Here is a 14,036-nt window from a genome sequence, read left to right as displayed (position 1 = left end):
AAGGCATAGCCTTTTCTAAAATCAAGTTAGTTCAATTATGCATGGTAATTTTTTTCACAGTAATATGGAAACCTTTTTTTAAAAAGCCAGACAAATTCACTAGATAGGAGGTTTCACAAATGAGCTGCATACTGTTTAAAATAATTTCTTTTCATTTTGCACTGTTTTTTAGCATATGGAAATGCAAAGTCTGCTCCCTTCTCTGTTAATGAATGTGAATTCTTTGGTTTATGACATAGTTTTGCCAGCAACATCACTCTTGCATCTAAACCCTATCAGAAGGTTTATCAGTATATGTTTATTTAATAACATGGATTTCTAAATCAGTTTCTCCAATTTCAGTACTTTACCCCTGGAATAATATGTGAGAGCTGAAAATTAACGTATATAGATTTTTTGTGGTAATGTGTAACTGCACAGCTGTGATGCAAAAAAGCAAGCAAGGTATTAAAAGAATGGAAAATAGTACAGAAATACCATAATGCTATTATGCAAATGACTTATGCCTTCCGATAAATATACTGTTTATAAAAAAGGGAAAGATTATAATCAGGGAAGGAAATCTCCTATGAAGGTAGCCTACCTGACCACATATAGGAAGAGAAGTGAAAGAAGTCACCAAGTTAAATTGTGCTTGGAGCTGGAAGCACCGTTAAGGTTAGCTTCACCTGGCTACATTTTAAGAACTTGGTCAGGCTACAAGTACTCAGAATAAGGTAGGATGTGCCCCATGGTCACTGGGACAGCAAAGGCCACGTGGACTGCTGTAGGGCTACTGCCTCAGAGCATGGCAGCTGAAAGACAAGAATTAGGGTTCAGGAATTCAGACCACACCAAGAAAGCAGATTACATTTGTTAGCGAACCCACAGGGTGCTCCTGGGTTAGGGGTTAAGCTGGTGAAGTTTGGGGATGCCAGCTTTTGCTAATGGGAAATGCTGCTAGTGCAGGAATGCTTTTAAGATTTCATGGGCAAGGGGCTACGGGACTAGATTTACAGCTAACGGTGGCAACAGGCATGCCCCTGGTCTAAAATTAAGAGATGGACAGCTCTGAAAGTAACATGATTAGAGATAGGTACACCATTTTTCTGCTACTGGAATATTTTATAATTTCACTTTGATAACCATTTGAAAATCATCTTTTGTGGGAAAATGCTACACAAAGACTGGGAAGTTGCATTCATATTCAAAAGAAGGGTAGTTGTATTTGCTGGGAGAAACACAATTTTGTCTGTCCTCACACAAGGCTTCTGCTCCTTGGTGTCCAATGTTAAATTCTTTCTCTTCATATAGCAGAACAGCAGGCAATTTTAACACACTGAGCTTCTGCTAATGTGGTCACAGTTTTCTATTTCACAATCAGCACAATTAAATCAACTCTAGCTGCTAGTGTGTTTTCTTTCTAAGGGAAAACTGTTTTGGTTGTTGCTTTGACATGAATATACTCTTGAGTTTTGCTGCTGGTTTCTTAAGATGAACAAACCCCAAGACTATTTTGATGCGTGACTTTTCTTAGCAAAGCACTCACCCTGTTCTCTGCTGATGTTACCTGTGACTCAGCAGTACATTGTAGGGGCCACTCTCAAAAGGAAACTCTGTCTTTGTTTACATTACTCTGCCAATGAAACTTCCTTTGTTAAGAAACAATGTCTTTGGCTGAAAATAGTGGACCGCCAGGCTAGTGCTATACATTGCCCAGCAACCTGGGCATTACACTGATAGCAGAACAGAAAATACGTATCTTCAGGATGATTTGGTAAAAAGCCTAAAGTTAGTGCTATTCTGTAGCTGAAGGTGTTTCTAGAATGACTCTTTTTACCCATCTTTTATCACTTCATACACTCATACATGCAATGTCCTTCTACATGCCCTCCCTCTTTTCTCCTTTATTTCTGTTCAAAATAGGCTAAAGGATTAATCTAGGATGGAGCATCCCCAAATTAATGCTTGTTACAGTACCAGAGAGGAAAAAAGCACTGCTCAAAAACCAAATTCTGCAAATGAAAGCCTTTGCTCTTTACTGGAGTCCTGACATTACTTTTGCAAATACCCAGGAGGCTGGCTGGCTCCGATTCCCTTTCAGCTAACCTCATTGCAAAGCTGCAAATTGTTCAGAATGCAGAAGCATGTTTGTTTGCTGGTTTGAACAATCGAGAACATATTATGCATTCCCTGCATTATTTATATTGGCTACTTATAGATTGATTGTTATATATTTATTTAAAGTTTCCATCTGTAGGTTCTGGCTACATTTCAAAATCTCTCCCTTCAATCACGTTCTAATGGATATCTGTTCCCTCAGAACATCTGTCCTTTAGGGTCCTATTATATGTAAGCTAACAGTGACACAATTTTTCATTTTATTATATGTGTACAGTTTTCTGTTTGTTTTTAAAATCCCCAGAATCAACTCATAATATTACAGCTTCCTTTCATTGTAAAAAAAAAAAAAAGTTTCAAGTCCTCATGACTTTTTCAGTCCTAACAAAAATGTTAACACTGTATTTGCAATGACAGACCTCAGGATAGGGAAATACTTTCCACTGCTCTAAATCTGTTATAAAAACCAAGTCTCTGAAAATGTGTTAGTTCAGATGACTAGGGGTCTCATATTCATAACCTTCTTTTAATCTTTTTTATTCTTTCAACACTTTTACTAGAGTAAGAGGTCTCTATGAGATTATTTATACAATTAAGATGCTTTAAAATGGCAGAATGTACTTTGAGACTTCTAGCATCTATGCTGAATATGGCTCCAAATATTTTAGATCCTAACATATTTAACATTATTGTGTCATGAACATAAATTCTGCCTGCTGCATCCAAGTGTCACGATCCACCTTTCTGTTAGAAGGATTCTAGGATTCTAGGGATGTCCACAGAGCAACACGAAGGTATAAGCAGACCGTGGATAAGCAATAGTAATTTATCTCTAGTTTCCACTGCTAACCATATCAGTAAAAATATGGCAGCATGGGTTTCTACAAGTACAAGCCTGAAGATTTGTTGCCCAGCGCTGAATATCTTTACTATAACTTTACTATTAGTATGCTGCATCTTTACTATTATTATGGTTTGCCATAGGAGATGACAGCAAGTGCAGGTATGTTCCAAGTAGGTCTTACATTCCACATTTTTAATTTCTATGTTTAAACAGTAGCTCTAAAGAGCCACGGTAATCTATACATAGCTGATGAATTATGCACAGAACTCTATGCATAATTCTTTCTGTTGTCCTTGTTAGGGTAGCACCAGATTTACTGCTGGCATTACAGTTCAGCTCCTGCGTTGCCATCTCACGTGTGCCTGTGCACTCCAAAGCCAGTTGTGTGCTTCCTGAGTTGGCAGGAGTGGAAGTGCAGATGCAAGAGGTTTATCCTCTAAGGGAAGACAGCTCTTCAGAACTACTTTCAGAAAAATGCTAAGCGCATAGGTTTTGAATCCAGCTAATGAATTCAGTGTGTGCACCAGAACGCAGGCTTGGAAAGGACCACCTGGGTCACTGATCCCCACTAACGGCAAGCAATCATATAATGAATGTGAAGAGCAAAGTATCCTGCAGGATATCATAGTCTGCCCTCTCCACTTACTGCATGCCATAAAGTAATGTTCTCCTAAAACACACACGTTTATCAAATTATCATCTTTAGGAGATGAGCTGAAAAGTCTCAAAAATCATAGTATATGACAGGAAAAATGGAGGAGGTAAGGGGAGGGTACAACTGAGGTGGTGGAATATGTTATATGAAAACACCCGTAAGACCCTACAAGATCAGTCCAACTGTGTTGGAGGAAGGGAAACATCCCAGAAATGAAGTAAGCATCAGGCAAAAAGGTCCTCCTGGACTCCTGAGGTGACTTGTGAAGTCCCAAGGCAGAGGAATAATCAAATACAGTATTGCTTTACAATGGTAAATACAATTCACAGATAGTTCAAGTCTGTTTCCTTCAAAGCTTGGGGACACCCACAAATAGGGCACCCAGCTCCCGCTATTGCAAGCTATTACTGAGAACTGCAGGTGTGCTTCCACTCAGCAATCTTGTCCCTCCCATAAATTTCATCTTGAAAAAAACCAGTGCTTTTGTGTCCCAGCTGTGTTTGGAAAGCCATTCTACAATTTCACTCATCTCTCTGGTTAACATATCTTCTTCTAATTTCCAGTCTAAACATACTCAAGACACACTTAAGTCCACTTGATTTTCTATCCATATTATTATGTTCTATTCCCTCACTCATATTTGAACCCTCAATGTACTTCTAAAAAGTAAACATCTCTTTATTTTGCTACAAAAGCAAGCGAATCCACATCAGTCCCATAACAAGGAGGTAAGGAGGCACACCATGTAATTACTCATCCTTCTCTACAACTCTCCAAGTTTAAATAGCTCTTCTGATGACAAGTAACCAAAACACATACGATAGTTTAAATGAGCCTTGCACAACTGGGCAAACACTTCACTGCTCCTACTTGCTAGGCACAGCCTGAAATCCCTTCCAGCAGTTTGGGTTTTTTTAGTAGCTCCATCAACAGTGGCTCTTTGGTCCTCTCATTTTAAGCTCCATAACAACCTATGAACAGCCCTTTACAGGAGGGTCCTTCAAGCCCAGCAGTCTCTCCCTGACAGCAGCAGCCCCTAAAAAAGAGCGGAGCTATCCATCCCATGTCCCAAAACTCCCACTTGACCCCCAAACACTTGCAGTTCACTCACTTCCTGAACAAAAAGTCTTTATATTTTTCAGGCCCTGTTATGCTTTCCTTCCGTAACTCTGTCCTGTTGCTGTCTGCACCTATGCGAAAGGCTAGCGCTCGCCTCCCACCATAAAGGGGACCCCGCAATAACCACCACCCACTAAGGAGACCCCTCCCTCATATGTGCTGCACACTCACCACCCTCTAATTTCACTCCCTGCCCCTGACCTTGGAAATGAGAACGATTGGCGGGTCCCTGCTCACCCTCAGCAGCCGTAGGGAGTTGTTCAGACCTCCGTCTCTTTCCCATGCCAAGGAATGCTACGCTATTTAGTTGTTCCTTGGAAGAATCTGTGTCATGCTTTCCATCCTTCAAACTTCCCTAGCTCCTGCTATACCTTTCTGAGATGGAGGAACAGAACTGACCACTACTGAAGATGCAAGAGAAACATAGGCTTACACAATGTGACATTTTCAGGATATTTTTGGTATCTTTCCTGTTACACTACTTGCTTTTATAACCCCTACTGACACTAAACGTTTTCAAAACTAAAGTTAACATTCTCAGAGAAGCATCTTTTCTATTTTACAGCTCTAGCTATGCCCAACATTTTGGTCAGTGAGTGGCAACGGTCAGCTCAGCCTTCATCACCTCGTGTGTGGGATTCTTGGCTTCTTCCCTTTGCATCCACCTCCAGTGAATTTCACCTGCCACCGCCTCGCTTGGGCACTTTGTTTTGCACAATCCTTCTGCAGTTTTTCATAGTCAGCACTCATCTTCAGTGCTCTGAATAAAAGCATCATCAGCACACTGTCATCTCTTTCAGTTCATTTATCAGTCGAGTATCACAGGTTTAAGCACAGATTCTTTTGAGACCCTACTGCTGTCATCCTCTCACTCACAAAACTGATCAGTTAGTCCTACCTTCTGTTTCCTATCTTTTGACCAATTTTCTGTTGATCTGTAGAGCATTCCTTTTATCTGATGGAAGTGCAGATTCTTACGTGTACAGTAACAAAGTACCGCTTTCTCATCCTTTTGGCTTTAATCACTAATCCTGAGGGCTAGCCATAGACTACAGCATACCCGTATTTCACTGGGGAGAGCCCATATTTGGGTTCATTTGCTCCTTCTTACCACCATGATGTCATTTTGGCACGACTCTGGGGCTGCTACTCTGGACGTGGGATTGTGCTAAAACGCCCCCTCTTTTTCCTTTTTCTCAGTAGTTTCAGGGTTCCTCAACTAGACAGAGGATTGTTGAGAGATCACCCTGAAGGTAGCATGTCAGTGAACCTTTCAGTGTTCCTGAATTCCTCCAAGAAGCTGACCTTGAGCACACTGAGCTCTCCTCCTAGTCAGCACACATCTGCCAGTGCCGTGTAAGGCAGATGCTCAATATATTTTGACACACACTTAAGTAAGCTGGACCCCCACATCATGGGCTGGCTCTGACTGTAATTCTTCTGTGAGGTGGGATGAGCGCTAATTGCATTAGTTTGCCTTTGTACCGGGTTGGTCTGACCCGTAGTAAGTGTCTTGCTGCACCGCTCCCTCCCACAGCCAAAACTGTACAGTTTTATCCACCAGCTGCTCCTGGGCCTCCCCCTGCTTCATTATGGTTATTGCTCTGCCTCCAGCTTTGCATCTGTGGCTGAGCTTCTGCTACAGCTAAACCTATCCTAGATGAGGTTTCTTAGCTCAGAGTAACACAACTGCTCGCTTAGTGCCTGAGATCTGCACTGGCTTGTTTCCAGGTTTTTGGTTTGTTTGGGGATTTTTGGAGTGGAGGAGGCAGATGGGCTGGTTATATGAAGATCAGCTCCTCAGCTGCTACAGTAACCTACGTCTTGGTAGTCTGGCAACTTCCTACTCCTAATGCAAGGTTAGGGTTCACACCTGCAGCCACTTCAAATGTTATAGAATAAGGTTCAGAACTTGGTATTTGAAATCTAAGATTTTATCGTATCAGAATTTATAGAGTTTGAATGCCTAGGCTCTAAACTATTTAGAGTAAATTGCAACTCTGGTAAGCAGGTGCTCATGAAAATTATGTAGATTATGAAAGCTTCAGCTATGTGCTACAACCAAACATATTTTTTTTTAAAAAAAAGTTGAACTTCCATATGCTGAAACTCTTGTTTATAGCAACCCCCCCACCCCTCTATTAGTCCCTAACAGAATGGCAGTGTGCTTATTATTATTAAATTTTAGCCTATCTTTGTTATACTAATCCACAAAGTCAACAAAATTCTTCCGTATAATACTTCTGTCCTTCACAGCATTACAGGAGTTTAAAAAACTGTATCAAAGACCTTGTGCCAAGGTTACTAAAGGAAGTTACAGAAGACTGGTCACAAGACCTGTCCCTTATGAATACTTCTAATAACTCCCCTGCAACCTGGTAACTCACCTCTCAGTACATCCTGTCACAGTCCCCTCTTTTCCCAGCTCCTTATCTGCCTAAGCCAGCTTCTTATAATTCCTGTATTAATCTGCACCATCTCCACTTTAAATAATAATTTCCTTTGGGAACTGTACTGAATGAATGCTTCCTATAGATCGAGATAGCTTAAGCCCACCGCATTACTGTAGTACAAGATATTCACTATCTCAGCAAAAAGAAACATTAAGTTAGTCGGACAAAATCACCTTCTGATCAGAATTTTGCATTTTATCCCACTTTTCACTTATGATGATGTTCTTGATTACTCTTTGTTCAAAACCTGCCCTAAGACATTACACCGTGTGGAAATAACTCGATTTGCACGTACTTTTCACGATTTCTTTTGTGTTCTTTTTGGATATACGTTGGTATTCACCAGTCAGAGTGCATTATCCCCCATACTGAAATAAACGTTAAGAGTTTTTGCTAGTAGACTTCTGGTGACCAGAGGTAAAACCAGAAAAGTAATATATGCAGTTGCTACAAAACTAACAAAATCGAGAGCTTTCCTATCCTTTGCTCATCCTCAAATAAATCACATAGACTCAAGAACAAAAACTCCCAACAGAAAGGAGACCGGTCATTTAGTATTCCAGGATGATGTTACACCTTACGACTTCAATAGCAATATTAAACCAATAGTGGAGCATTTAGAGGTGGAATGACAGTACTGCCATGATAATTGCTTTGGCAAGAATTAGTTCATGTCATTTTAGAACAACTGTTTAATACTGTTCATTAAGCTTTTAATCTGATAGCACTGTGCTACCTTGTTCATACTTTATCTGTATTTTTCATAGGAAAGAAAATACTTTTTTCATTGACATTTACATCACCATCTGAGAGTTCAGTGCAACTTGTGAGGGAAAAGGAACCTGACATATCTCCACCTTCTGGTATCTTGCTACTCTTTGTTTGAAATCCCATCTAGAAATTTACAAGTGAAAACATGACTTGAAGAGAGGTAACTCTGGTCATTGTATGTGTATTTCCAACAAAACCAACCACCTTTTCCCTGTGGTACAGCAGAGCTGCTGAGCCAATTTCCATCTTGTGATTCAAATCGACGATTAAATTCTTAGTGCCGTGGAGCATGCAGCAGCCATCATTCCAAAAGCGTCCCCTATGGACAGATTTTCTATCCCTTCCCCACAACATTTTCTCAGTTAATATTTCAAAGACAAGACCTTCAGTCGCAAGTGTATCATGTAAGCATTATTCCCAGCAGGTAAGTCTAGACAGACATCTTAAAACATTGTTACTAATTTTAAGAACAGAAAACTAAAAGATAAGGAATATAAGGAAATAATTATGTAGCTTTCAGGAAGTGCAGCAGACAAAGTGGTAAATGAAGAAACCCACCCATCCAGAGGTGAACTCAGCCTCAAGGAATGCAGGTTATTAAGTGGATTATTGGAGAGTACTTTGGAAATCATTTTCACCAAAAGCATGCCCATATTAAAAGGGAATTATGGTACCTTAATTGCACTTCTCAGCCATAGTTGTTGAGTTATATGTTGATGACCTGGAAAGCAGAAAATAGAAGATTAATAATATTGTTCGTATTTCAATTACTGATTAAGAGGAGCAACTAATATCACATATTTATCCTTTATTAAAATAGTTCTAGCCTTCCAAACAAATAGAGAAGAGCAGAATACTTAGCTTTTGATATCTGCTACTTTATTCCTGACAAAGGCAGGTTTGAATAAGAAAAATAACAGGAAAACAATGCCTGAGGTTTTCATTAAAGTAGTTTACATATTTTCATGAAGGCTGTCAACTCAGAAACCAAGGAAAAATTCATAAAAACTTGTATTCTTATAAAATATCTACCCTAAGACATATCAGGCACTTATCTGTAATTTGTTTAGACTCAAATATATTCTCTGCCCTTCTGCAACCTAAAATATTTAACACTAAAATCTCTGACTGGTGCTTTACAGCACTTCGCTATGTGCACGTGAGTTCTCCCTGGGATGGAGAACACAACTGGTGGGCGTAGGAGTATTTTGGGGGCCATCTCTCCAGTGTTTACCCAGGTGAGGCTGTGCCATGGGGCAACTTGGAATGCCTATAAAAGTTGAGGGATTCAAGAAGCATTTGGGCCTCCAGGCACAGACTGTCAGGGTTGGAGGTTTTACCTTTCTCACAGCTCCAAGGGGAAACGTGCAAGGACCTTGACCCAGGAGTGCCTTCTGGTGCGCACAGGGCAGAGACCCTCGGGCTCCTAATGGTGTGAGACCTGGGATAGCAAGGGGCAGGGGCATTAGGAACCCACTGGGGAAAGAGGGTGGTCAGTGGCTACGCTCCCATTTTCCCCCTGCGTAGGTACCCCTCTTGCCTCATCCTGGTAACATCTTGCACCAAACTTTTGGAAGTGCATAAGCTTACCAACTATCAGCGTAGTAGTACCTACATCAAGGAACAGCATTGTTTGGATAGTTTACCGAGACATTGAGAATGTGTGGCTGCAAGTTACCCATACTCAATAGAATTAAATCTAAACCAAGATTGCAGCTCTGAATGTTTCCAGACTTCAAGGTTATACACAGCCTGAAAATGTAATCTGAAGTTAAAAAGTTGTATGCAGTCTCATTTTCAGACTAGGCATGCAGAATACACCTAAACCAAACCCATTTCAAGCAGTTCCAGAATCAAAAGGCTTGCAATGAGTAAGGCACAACTGCCTGCTGCAGCTTGGGCCAAGCTCTGCTCCATACAGCAAAAATCTCAGGGATGAAACCGAGTTTGAAACTGCATTTGAACAGGATCTTTTATTTTGGGAAGGAGATTGTAAGTTGTTATTAGTTGACTTTAAAAACGAATCGTACAGTTGCTGGGCTCATTTCTCCTCTCTTTTTTTGGCAAAATCCAGGTCTTTACTAGAGAGCATCTGTCAGCATTATCTTTGGACAATTTCACATGAAGCAAAGACATTTTGCAGGTTGCTGCTTTCTCTTTTACTTTAGTATTCATAAATTATCTACATAATAGGACCCAATTGTCCGGAATATGCAGAAAGCTATAACTTGACCAATAAAAGAACAAAACTTACTCTCAGGGCTGTTAATTGACAGCACAGAAGCTATTTGTTATATTGGAGCTAGCCAGCTTGCTGTGCTCTTAAAGCAGAAAGCAGATATATTTAGGTACATGTGGTTTGCTTTGCGATAACTGAAACTGTTGTTTTGTTCTGAGATGGAAAAATACATGGTAGGTTGGGTAGTCAGATTTATAAAATAACTCACGGCTTTCAAGGCTGATGGAAATTTGTGGATATAATGGATGTTGTGCTAACTTCAAACAAAATATCACATAAGGGGAAACAACATGGTATTTTATTAGCCTTCAAAGTAACCGTTTAAGTAAAAATTGGTACAGTTCATTAATGAGACATCATACGTGTGTGGGAGTATTTAACTTTTCCCCGGAACAGGTCTGCTTGACCAAATCATTCCTCTCTACTATATATACACACACACATATGTATATATGCACACATATAAAAAGAAAAAAAAAAGCACAACAAGACAAAAATAAGGAATAAACAACATGCAGTTCATTACAACAAACATTTGTTCGTATTTCTGAAGACATTGAACAATTCTACCATATTTTTCAGGAAAAAAAAAAAATTGTTTCCAGCATACAAACATATTACTGAAACTTACTTCTGAAAGAACTCCTATTCTTTCCTTCAGAGTTGGTATAAAACTGAGGATGGGAGGATAGCTGCTCATTCAGCATGTGCACTGGTCTGTATGAAATACAGGCACATTCTACCAACACCATGGTTACCACCGATTCGACATTCCACCAAAATATATATTTCAGCCAAAAAATCCACAGCATTAAAATGCTGCAATTAGTTTGTCCAGAGAACACCCAGTCATCCATGCATGTAGTAGTGGGAGAGGAACAAAATGAATTGCATTGCCATGGGAACCAAGTTTACTACTTGCTTTACTGAGAGATTAATGCCGATTGTCAGTAGATTTTATGATAAATGATCGTCATTTTGCATTTTTGTAATGAAGATGCATCATGCTGTGTGTTGTTCACATACAGTAGAACACTTTTCCTCTAATCAATGAGGGCTTTTAGTTCTGTATATTATTTTACAAAAAAAAAAAAAAGGCTGCTTTGGATTTTAACGTTAAAAAAGACAGACACTTCAGCTCTGAGTTTTCTGTGGCACTAGAAGATAACACCACAGCTACGGACTGCGGCTATTACATCAGCCTGTGATTTGGTGCAAGAGCAGCGGATGGAAGCAGGTAGTGCTGTAGCCATTTCACCTACACAATCTCTAATTTGGGGTTTTACTCTGGATTTTGCATCCCCACTGTACATGTGGTTCAAAGCTATGTGAAGGATCAGCCACTCATTTGGACTCTCACACCCCTATTATGGGAAGCAAAGCACTTTGTGCCCCCCAGAATAGGGCTTCTGGTTTAGTTTCCTCTAAAAGGAACCTCATTCACATGCACCAAAACACTCTGAATTGACCCAAAATGCAACAACCAGGAATGATTGAAGGATTCACTTCAGAACCATGCTACTGCTCCAAACTATTAACTGTCTCTCTTCCCAAGAGGAAGTAATGGGATACATTAAGAGAAACATGCTAACATGGTAGGGGTAAGGTAAGGACGTGCTTTTATAGAATTCAGTGCCCTCTTCTAGCCCTTGTCTGCAAGTGTCACGTAATAACAAAATTCACCCTGAACAGCAAGAACTGGGGGGATCCTTCAGTTAGCAGTGATGACATGGTTATCTAGTAAACAACCATTAAGCCCCCGTATCTACTGAAAACTGGACATTTGGCCTTTTATTTCTTTGCTGTCCTTTCAGCAATGGAAGACTTGGTGAAAGGTGTTCTGAAATTCTGCTGCCATGTTTCCTTGTAACTTGCAGGTGTATACATTTCTTTTAAATTAGAGAAGAAGCACAAATGGCATGTTCGTACAATAATTTCAAAATATTGTGCTGACTAAATACATTTTCAAGGCTGTAATTCAAGACTAGCTTAATTTCTACAATTGATGACTGCCTGAAAAACAATTCCTGTCATTAAATCTGAAACAATTTTTGGTATATTTCTAAGACCCTTGTTTTTGAGGGCAGGCTTCTTCTTTCTTAAAAATACAATAAAGTATTTCACCTAAAGGAGAGAAAAAGGCCAAGTTTGGGAAGAAGAAAGGTGAAAAGGTCTCTGTTCCCAAGAACAACCACAAGCAATGTGAAAACCCTGGACAGGCTCAGTCTGTATTTCTGCTCAGATGCTTATAATTTTTCATTTTCTGAAGACTGAAGGAATTGCTGTGAAAGTACAAATGCTAGAATTCAAGTATATAAAGGATTCATTTTTCAGTTTTCCTGAAATGGGTTCCTGACCTTTTGCAACAGATATCTGCTGACTTCCCTGGTATGCTGACATTACAGCTTTGCAATGGCCAAGACCTGGGGCTTTGATCCAGTGAAGTTGGTTATATTTTAGTTAGTGTTGAGAGACTCGCTGCCTCTTTGTGCATCTGCGCTCGCTCAGTTTTAATTGCCAGATCTGGCAACTGCTTAGGTATGTCCTGTTGAAGACTAGTAGTATGTTTCCAAACTTTGATATTACAGCCAAATGCTGACAGTTGTAGCCAGTGGTTAAAAATAAGCTGCAACCAGGTTTGGGGATGGGAACCAGCTACCAAAGCAAAAGCAGCAGCAACAGGGATAAAGTCAAGGCACACCAAACTGAAGTGAAGCAGAACTGGCCTTAAAATTCACAAAATCAAAAATTCTTTGCCATAAGAAGGTCAGGCTCTTAAACAAGGAGTCATGTGGGCAGATCAGGAAACCAAGATCGGGAACCTGGACTGGGAAAGAAGGTAGCAGAGCATGACCAAGCCTAGAGAGCAGAAACAGACACAAGAACCAGAGGCTAGAAAGAAGGATCCTAGAGATTGTGAGATTGCTAACTCTGGAGCCCAGTGCCCAGGAGAGGCTGCCCAACAGTGTGGTGATCGGACTGACATTAGAAATAGTGAGGTTTGAACCTTTCCTGTTGGATGACCTCAGCCCTCCCTAGCTGTCCCCCAAGCAGGAAAGTACTTCTTGTCATTAAGACCACTCCTTGTCCCTTCCCACTACTTAGTTTAAAGTATTCATGGTGTTGCTGAGTGGCATCTAGCTGGGCTGTGCTAGGCTCCATTACCACATAACAGAAAAATCAGTACAAAACTCTGTCATATTGCTAAGCCTAGGAAATACTATTCGTGTCCAAAACACTACAGACTATCTGGGTTAGTTTTCTATTTGGTGTGATGATGGGTTCAGCAGCTGCCTACTGCCTACATACTATCAGTATCTGGTTGGTGTTTCTGACTGGGGATTAGTGTCCAGGTTAGGGCCAGGGGGGTCCAACTTACCTTTTAAGATCAGGGTTACAGATTGGAGTGAGGCAGGGTACGAGGGTGAGGGTGTCTGCCTGAGGTTTCTGGTTAGCAGGGAGGGTATGGGCTAGATTTCTTAGTTAGGGGTTTGGATTAGGGTGAGATGTTAGGCTAGGCTTAGGGGTAGCATTTCAAGGCTAGGGATCAGGACTACTGTTTGGGGTAAGTGTTGGGGTTCAGCTCTGAAGCGAGAGTTTGGGGTTCGGCATTAAAATAGAGAATTGAGGTAAGGGTTAGGGGAAAGCTTTAAAGTAAAGGTTAGGGCAGCTGCTGGGACAGGCTCACACCAGCACCCACACACCCACCTCTGCCCTGCCTCTTCTCCACCTTCCCAAAGCTCTGCTCCTCACCAGTCGGGTTTCTCCAACACAAGTGACCTCGCAGCCCATGCCCACTATGTCACATTTACCTACACCTCACCTGACCTGCAGCTCCCCCTCCTTGCCTCAAAG

General features: G+C 40.7%; 1 protein-coding gene across 7 annotated transcripts in view; it reads right to left on the bottom strand.

Moving 5' to 3' along the window:
- The window catches only part of PCDH15 (protocadherin related 15), a 710,734-nt gene that overhangs the window by 503,527 nt on the left and 193,171 nt on the right, over positions 1 to 14,036 (bottom strand). For all 7 annotated transcript variants that reach the window (XM_069795901.1, XM_069795896.1, XM_069795892.1 and 4 more), the window contains one exon: positions 8,617 to 8,663. The gene's annotated coding sequence lies outside the window, so the exon portion shown is untranslated. The remainder of the gene's footprint in view (positions 1 to 8,616; positions 8,664 to 14,036) is intronic.

Source organism: Haliaeetus albicilla, chromosome 11, assembly GCF_947461875.1.
Source record: "Haliaeetus albicilla chromosome 11, bHalAlb1.1, whole genome shotgun sequence".
Classification (NCBI taxonomy): Eukaryota; Metazoa; Chordata; class Aves; order Accipitriformes; family Accipitridae; genus Haliaeetus; species Haliaeetus albicilla.
The sequence above is the reverse complement of the archived record's forward strand: the minus strand, read 5'-3'. Positions and strand labels throughout refer to the sequence as shown.